Source organism: Coregonus clupeaformis, unplaced genomic scaffold (assembly GCF_020615455.1).
Source record: "Coregonus clupeaformis isolate EN_2021a unplaced genomic scaffold, ASM2061545v1 scaf0536, whole genome shotgun sequence".
NCBI classification, from domain to species: domain Eukaryota; kingdom Metazoa; phylum Chordata; class Actinopteri; order Salmoniformes; family Salmonidae; genus Coregonus; species Coregonus clupeaformis.
Window position 1 is genome coordinate 288,171 of NW_025533991.1, and position 9,567 is coordinate 297,737.

Consider the following 9,567-nt stretch of genomic DNA (forward strand, 5'->3'; position numbering starts at 1 on the left):
TGCAGTTACCTGATGTGGAATAGAGTTCCATATAGTCATGGCTCTATGCAGTTACCTGATGTGGAATAGAGTTCCATATAGTCATGGCTCTATGCAGTTACCTGATGTGGAACAGAGTTCCATATAGTCATGGCTCTATGCAGTTACCTGATGTGGAACAGAGTTCCATATAGTCATGGCTCTATGCAGTTACCTGATGTGGAACAGAGTTCCATATAGTCATGGCTCTATGCAGTTACCTGATGTGGAACAGAGTTCCATATAGTCATGGCTCTATGCAGTTACCTGATGTGGAACAGAGTTCCATATAGTCATGGCTCTATGCAGTTACCTGATGTGGAACAGAGTTCCATATAGTCATGGCTCTATGCAGTTACCTGATGTGGAACAGAGTTCCATATAGTCATGGCTCTATGCAGTTACCTGATGTGGAACAGAGTTCCATATAGTCATGGCTCTATGCAGTTACCTGATGTGGAACAGAGTTCCATATAGTCATGGCTCTATGCAGTTACCTGATGTGGAACAGAGTTCCATATAGTCATGGCTCTATGCAGTTACCTGATGTGGAACAGAGTTCCATATAGTCATGGCTCTATGCAGTTACCTGATGTGGAACAGAGTTCCATATAGTCATGGCTCTATGCAGTTACCTGATGTGGAATAGAGTTCCATATAGTCATGGCTCTATGCAGTTACCTGATGTGGAACAGAGTTCCATATAGTCATGGCTCTATGCAGTTACCTGATGTGGAACAGAGTTCCATATAGTCATGGCTCTATGCAGTTACCTGATGTGGAACAGAGTTCCATATAGTCATGGCTCTATGCAGTTACCTGATGTGGAACAGAGTTCCATATAGTCATGGCTCTATGCAGTTACCTGATGTGGAACAGAGTTCCATATAGTCATGGCTCTATGCAGTTACCTGATGTGGAACAGAGTTCCATATAGTCATGGCTCTATGCAGTTACCTGATGTGGAATAGAGTTCCATATAGTCATGGCTCTATGCAGTTACCTGATGTGGAACAGAGTTCCATATAGTCATGGCTCTATGCAGTTACCTGATGTGGAACAGAGTTCCATATAGTCATGGCTCTATGCAGTTACCTGATGTGGAACAGAGTTCCATATAGTCATGGCTCTATGCAGTTACCTGATGTGGAACAGAGTTCCATATAGTCATGGCTCTATGCAGTTACCTGATGTGGAATAGAGTTCCATATAGTCATGGCTCTATGCAGTTACCTGATGTGGAACAGAGTTCCATATAGTCATGGCTCTATGCAGTTACCTGATGTGGAATAGAGTTCCATATAGTCATGGCTCTATGCAGTTACCTGATGTGGAACAGAGTTCCATATAGTCATGGCTCTATGCAGTTACCTGATGTGGAATAGAGTTCCATATAGTCATGGCTCTATGCAGTTACCTGATGTGGAACAGAGTTCCATATAGTCATGGCTCTATGCAGTTACCTGATGTGGAACAGAGTTCCATATAGTCATGGCTCTATGCAGTTACCTGATGTGGAACAGAGTTCCATATAGTCATGGCTCTATGCAGTTACCTGATGTGGAACAGAGTTCCATATAGTCATGGCTCTATGCAGTTACCTGATGTGGAACAGAGTTCCATATAGTCATGGCTCTATGCAGTTACCTGATGTGGAACAGAGTTCCATATAGTCATGGCTCTATGCAGTTACCTGATGTGGAACAGAGTTCCATGTAGTCATGGCTCTATGCAGTTACCTGATGTGGAACAGAGTTCCATATAGTCATGGCTCTATGCAGTTACCTGATGTGGAATAGAGTTCCATATAGTCATGGCTCTATGCAGTTACCTGATGTGGAACAGAGTTCCATATAGTCATGGCTCTATGCAGTTACCTGATGTGGAACAGAGTTCCATATAGTCATGGCTCTATGCAGTTACCTGATGTGGAACAGAGTTCCATATAGTCATGGCTCTATGCAGTTACCTGATGTGGAACAGAGTTCCATATAGTCATGGCTCTATGCAGTTACCTGATGTGGAACAGAGTTCCATATAGTCATGGCTCTATGCAGTTACCTGATGTGGAACAGAGTTCCATATAGTCATGGCTCTATGCAGTTACCTGATGTGGAACAGAGTTCCATATAGTCATGGCTCTATGCAGTTACCTGATGTGGAACAGAGTTCCATATAGTCATGGCTCTATGCAGTTACCTGATGTGGAACAGAGTTCCATATAGTCATGGCTCTATGCAGTTACCTGATGTGGAACAGAGTTCCATATAGTCATGGCTCTATGCAGTTACCTGATGTGGAACAGAGTTCCATATAGTCATGGCTCTATGCAGTTACCTGATGTGGAACAGAGTTCCATATAGTCATGGCTCTATGCAGTTACCTGATGTGGAACAGAGTTCCATATAGTCATGGCTCTATGCAGTTACCTGATGTGGAACAGAGTTCCATATAGTCATGGCTCTATGCAGTTACCTGATGTGGAATAGAGTTCCATATAGTCATGGCTCTATGCAGTTACCTGATGTGGAACAGAGTTCCATATAGTCATGGCTCTATGCAGTTACCTGATGTGGAATAGAGTTCCATATAGTCATGGCTCTATGCAGTTACCTGATGTGGAACAGAGTTCCATATAGTCATGGCTCTATGCAGTTACCTGATGTGGAACAGAGTTCCATATAGTCATGGCTCTATGCAGTTACCTGATGTGGAACAGAGTTCCATATAGTCATGGCTCTATGCAGTTACCTGATGTGGAACAGAGTTCCATATAGTCATGGCTCTATGCAGTTACCTGATGTGGAACAGAGTTCCATGTAGTCATGGCTCTATGCAGTTACCTGATGTGGAACAGAGTTCCATGTAGTCATGGCTCTATGCAGTTACCTGATGTGGAACAGAGTTCCATGTAGTCATGGCTCTATGCAGTTACCTGATGTGGAACAGAGTTCCATATAGTCATGGCTCTATGCAGTTACCTGATGTGGAACAGAGTTCCATATAGTCATGGCTCTATGCAGTTACCTGATGTGGAACAGAGTTCCATATAGTCATGGCTCTATGCAGTTACCTGATGTGGAACAGAGTTCCATATAGTCATGGCTCTATGCAGTTACCTGATGTGGAACAGAGTTCCATATAGTCATGGCTCTATGCAGTTACCTGATGTGGAACAGAGTTCCATATAGTCATGGCTCTATGCAGTTACCTGATGTGGAACAGAGTTCCATATAGTCATGGCTCTATGCAGTTACCTGATGTGGAATAGAGTTCCATATAGTCATGGCTCTATGCAGTTACCTGATGTGGAACAGAGTTCCATATAGTCATGGCTCTATGCAGTTACCTGATGTGGAACAGAGTTCCATATAGTCATGGCTCTATGCAGTTACCTGATGTGGAACAGAGTTCCATATAGTCATGGCTCTATGCAGTTACCTGATGTGGAATAGAGTTCCATATAGTCATGGCTCTATGCAGTTACCTGATGTGGAACAGAGTTCCATATAGTCATGGCTCTATGCAGTTACCTGATGTGGAATAGAGTTCCATATAGTCATGGCTCTATGCAGTTACCTGATGTGGAACAGAGTTCCATATAGTCATGGCTCTATGCAGTTACCTGATGTGGAACAGAGTTCCATATAGTCATGGCTCTATGCAGTTACCTGATGTGGAACAGAGTTCCATATAGTCATGGCTCTATGCAGTTACCTGATGTGGAACAGAGTTCCATGTAGTCATGGCTCTATGCAGTTACCTGATGTGGAATAGAGTTCCATATAGTCATGGCTCTATGCAGTTACCTGATGTGGAATAGAGTTCCATATAGTCATGGCTCTATGCAGTTACCTGATGTGGAACAGAGTTCCATATAGTCATGGCTCTATGCAGTTACCTGATGTGGAATAGAGTTCCATATAGTCATGGCTCTATGCAGTTACCTGATGTGGAACAGAGTTCCATATAGTCATGGCTCTATGCAGTTACCTGATGTGGAACAGAGTTCCATATAGTCATGGCTCTATGCAGTTACCTGATGTGGAATAGAGTTCCATATAGTCATGGCTCTATGCAGTTACCTGATGTGGAACAGAGTTCCATATAGTCATGGCTCTATGCAGTTACCTGATGTGGAACAGAGTTCCATATAGTCATGGCTCTATGCAGTTACCTGATGTGGAATAGAGTTCCATATAGTCATGGCTCTATGCAGTTACCTGATGTGGAACAGAGTTCCATATGGTCATGGCTCTATGCAGTTACCTGATGTGGAACAGAGTTCCATATAGTCATGGCTCTATGCAGTTACCTGATGTGGAATAGAGTTCCATATAGTCATGGCTCTATGCAGTTACCTGATGTGGAACAGAGTTCCATATAGTCATGGCTCTATGCAGTTACCTGATGTGGAACAGAGTTCCATATAGTCATGGCTCTATGCAGTTACCTGATGTGGAATAGAGTTCCATATAGTCATGGCTCTATGCAGTTACCTGATGTGGAACAGAGTTCCATATAGTCATGGCTCTATGCAGTTACCTGATGTGGAACAGAGTTCCATATAGTCATGGCTCTATGCAGTTACCTGATGTGGAATAGAGTTCCATATAGTCATGGCTCTATGCAGTTACCTGATGTGGAACAGAGTTCCATATAGTCATGGCTCTATGCAGTTACCTGATGTGGAACAGAGTTCCATATAGTCATGGCTCTATGCAGTTACCTGATGTGGAATAGAGTTCCATGTAGTCATGGCTCTATGCAGTTACCTGATGTGGAATAGAGTTCCATGTAGTCATGGCTCTATGCAGTTACCTGATGTGGAATAGAGTTCCATATAGTCATGGCTCTATGCAGTTACCTGATGTGGAACAGAGTTCCATATAGTCATGGCTCTATGCAGTTACCTGATGTGGAACAGAGTTCCATATAGTCATGGCTCTATGCAGTTACCTGATGTGGAATAGAGTTCCATATAGTCATGGCTCTATGCAGTTACCTGATGTGGAACAGAGTTCGATATAGTCATGGCTCTATGCAGTTACCTGATGTGGAATAGAGTTCCATATAGTCATGGCTCTATGCAGTTACCTGATGTGGAATAGAGTTCCATATAGTCATGGCTCTATGCAGTTACCTGATGTGGAATAGAGTTCCATATAGTCATGGCTCTATGCAGTTATCTGATGTGGAATAGAGTTCCATATAGTCATGGCTCTATGCAGTTACCTGATGTGGAACAGAGTTCCATATAGTCATGGCTCTATGCAGTTACCTGATGTGGAACAGAGTTCCATATAGTCATGGCTCTATGCAGTTACCTGATGTGGAACAGAGTTCCATATAGTCATGGCTCTATGCAGTTACCTGATGTGGAACAGAGTTCCATATAGTCATGGCTCTATGCAGTTACCTGATGTGGAACAGAGTTCCATATAGTCATGGCTCTATGCAGTTACCTGATGTGGAATAGAGTTCCATGTAGTCATGGCTCTATGCAGTTACCTGATGTGGAACAGAGTTCCATGTAGTCATGGCTCTATGCAGTTACCTGATGTGGAACAGAGTTCCATGTAGTCATGGCTCTATGCAGTTACCTGATGTGGAATAGAGTTCCATATAGTCATGGCTCTATGCAGTTACCTGATGTGGAACAGAGTTCCATATAGTCATGGCTCTATGCAGTTACCTGATGTGGAACAGAGTTCCATATAGTCATGGCTCTATGCAGTTACCTGATGTGGAACAGAGTTCCATATAGTCATGGCTCTATGCAGTTACCTGATGTGGAACAGAGTTCCATATAGTCATGGCTCTATGCAGTTACCTGATGTGGAATAGAGTTCCATATAGTCATGGCTCTATGCAGTTACCTGATGTGGAACAGAGTTCCATATAGTCATGGCTCTATGCAGTTACCTGATGTGGAATAGAGTTCCATGTAGTCATGGCTCTATGCAGTTACCTGATGTGGAATAGAGTTCCATATAGTCATGGCTCTATGCAGTTACCTGATGTGGAACAGAGTTCCATATAGTCATGGCTCTATGCAGTTACCTGATGTGGAACAGAGTTCCATATAGTCATGGCTCTATGCAGTTACCTGATGTGGAACAGAGTTCCATATAGTCATGGCTCTATGCAGTTACCTGATGTGGAACAGAGTTCCATATAGTCATGGCTCTATGCAGTTACCTGATGTGGAATAGAGTTCCATATAGTCATGGCTCTATGCAGTTACCTGATGTGGAATAGAGTTCCATATAGTCATGGCTCTATGCAGTTACCTGATGTGGAATAGAGTTCCATATAGTCATGGCTCTATGCAGTTACCTGATGTGGAATAGAGTTCCATATAGTCATGGCTCTATGCAGTTACCTGATGTGGAACAGAGTTCCATATAGTCATGGCTCTATGCAGTTACCTGATGTGGAACAGAGTTCCATATAGTCATGGCTCTATGCAGTTACCTGATGTGGAACAGAGTTCCATGTAGTCATGGCTCTATGCAGTTACCTGATGTGGAATAGAGTTCCATGTAGTCATGGCTCTATGCAGTTACCTGATGTGGAACAGAGTTCCATGTAGTCATGGCTCTATGCAGTTACCTGATGTGGAACAGAGTTCCATGTAGTCATGGCTCTATGCAGTTACCTGATGTGGAACAGAGTTCCATATAGTCATGGCTCTATGCAGTTACCTGATGTGGAACAGAGTTCCATATAGTCATGGCTCTATGCAGTTACCTGATGTGGAACAGAGTTCCATATAGTCATGGCTCTATGCAGTTACCTGATGTGGAACAGAGTTCCATATAGTCATGGCTCTATGCAGTTACCTGATGTGGAACAGAGTTCCATATAGTCATGGCTCTATGCAGTTACCTGATGTGGAATAGAGTTCCATGTAGTCATGGCTCTATGCAGTTACCTGATGTGGAACAGAGTTCCATATAGTCATGGCTCTATGCAGTTACCTGATGTGGAATAGAGTTCCATATAGTCATGGCTCTATGCAGTTACCTGATGTGGAACAGAGTTCCATATAGTCATGGCTCTATGCAGTTACCTGATGTGGAACAGAGTTCCATATAGTCATGGCTCTATGCAGTTACCTGATGTGGAACAGAGTTCCATATAGTCATGGCTCTATGCAGTTACCTGATGTGGAATAGAGTTCCATATAGTCATGGCTCTATGCAGTTACCTGATGTGGAACAGAGTTCCATATAGTCATGGCTCTATGCAGTTACCTGATGTGGAATAGAGTTCCATATAGTCATGGCTCTATGCAGTTACCTGATGTGGAACAGAGATCCATATAGTCATGGCTCTATGCAGTTACCTGATGTGGAACAGAGTTCCATATAGTCATGGCTCTATGCAGTTACCTGATGTGGAATAGAGTTCCATATAGTCATGGCTCTATGCAGTTACCTGATGTGGAATAGAGTTCCATATAGTCATGGCTCTATGCAGTTACCTGATGTGGAACAGAGTTCCATATAGTCATGGCTCTATGCAGTTACCTGATGTGGAACAGAGTTCCATATAGTCATGGCTCTATGCAGTTACCTGATGTGGAATAGAGTTCCATATAGTCATGGCTCTATGCAGTTACCTGATGTGGAACAGAGTTCCATATAGTCATGGCTCTATGCAGTTACCTGATGTGGAATAGAGTTCCATATAGTCATGGCTCTATGCAGTTACCTGATGTGGAATAGAGTTCCATATAGTCATGGCTCTATGCAGTTACCTGATGTGGAACAGAGTTCCATATAGTCATGGCTCTATGCAGTTACCTGATGTGGAATAGAGTTCCATATAGTCATGGCTCTATGCAGTTACCTGATGTGGAACAGAGTTCCATATAGTCATGGCTCTATGCAGTTACCTGATGTGGAATAGAGTTCCATATAGTCATGGCTCTATGCAGTTACCTGATGTGGAACAGAGTTCCATATAGTCATGGCTCTATGCAGTTACCTGATGTGGAACAGAGTTCCATATAGTCATGGCTCTATGCAGTTACCTGATGTGGAACAGAGTTCCATATAGTCATGGCTCTATGCAGTTACCTGATGTGGAACAGAGTTCCATATAGTCATGGCTCTATGCAGTTACCTGATGTGGAACAGAGTTCCATATAGTCATGGCTCTATGCAGTTCCCTGATGTGGAACAGAGTTCCATATAGTCATGGCTCTATGCAGTTACCTGATGTGGAATAGAGTTCCATGTAGTCATGGCTCTATGCAGTTACCTGATGTGGAACAGAGTTCCATGTAGTCATGGCTCTATGCAGTTACCTGATGTGGAACAGAGTTCCATGTAGTCATGGCTCTATGCAGTTACCTGATGTGGAATAGAGTTCCATATAGTCATGGCTCTATGCAGTTACCTGATGTGGAACAGAGTTCCATATAGTCATGGCTCTATGCAGTTACCTGATGTGGAACAGAGTTCCATATAGTCATGGCTCTATGCAGTTACCTGATGTGGAACAGAGTTCCATATAGTCATGGCTCTATGCAGTTACCTGATGTGGAATAGAGTTCCATATAGTCGTGGCTCTATGCAGTTACCTGATGTGGAACAGAGTTCCATATAGTCATGGCTCTATGCAGTTACCTGATGTGGAACAGAGTTCCATATAGTCATGGCTCTATGCAGTTACCTGATGTGGAACAGAGTTCCATATAGTCATGGCTCTATGCAGTTACCTGATGTGGAACAGAGTTCCATATAGTCATGGCTCTATGCAGTTACCTGATGTGGAACAGAGTTCCATATAGTCATGGCTCTATGCAGTTACCTGATGTGGAACAGAGTTCCATATAGTCATGGCTCTATGCAGTTACCTGATGTGGAACAGAGTTCCATATAGTCATGGCTCTATGCAGTTACCTGATGTGGAACAGAGTTCCATATAGTCATGGCTCTATGCAGTTACCTGATGTGGAATAGAGTTCCATATAGTCATGGCTCTATGCAGTTACCTGATGTGGAACAGAGTTCCATATAGTCATGGCTCTATGCAGTTACCTGATGTGGAACAGAGTTCCATATAGTCATGGCTCTATGCAGTTACCTGATGTGGAACAGAGTTCCATATAGTCATGGCTCTATGCAGTTACCTGATGTGGAACAGAGTTCCATATAGTCATGGCTCTATGCAGTTACCTGATGTGGAATAGAGTTCCATATAGTCATGGCTCTATGCAGTTACCTGATGTGGAACAGAGTTCCATATAGTCATGGCTCTATGCAGTTACCTGATGTGGAACAGAGTTCCATATAGTCATGGCTCTATGCAGTTACCTGATGTGGAACAGAGTTCCATATAGTCATGGCTCTATGCAGTTACCTGATGTGGAATAGAGTTCCATATAGTCATGGCTCTATGCAGTTACCTGATGTGGAACAGAGTTCCATATAGTCATGGCTCTATGCAGTTACCTGATGTGGAATAGAGTTCCATATAGTCATGGCTCTATGCAGTTACCTGATGTGGAACAGAGTTCCATATAGTCATGGCTCT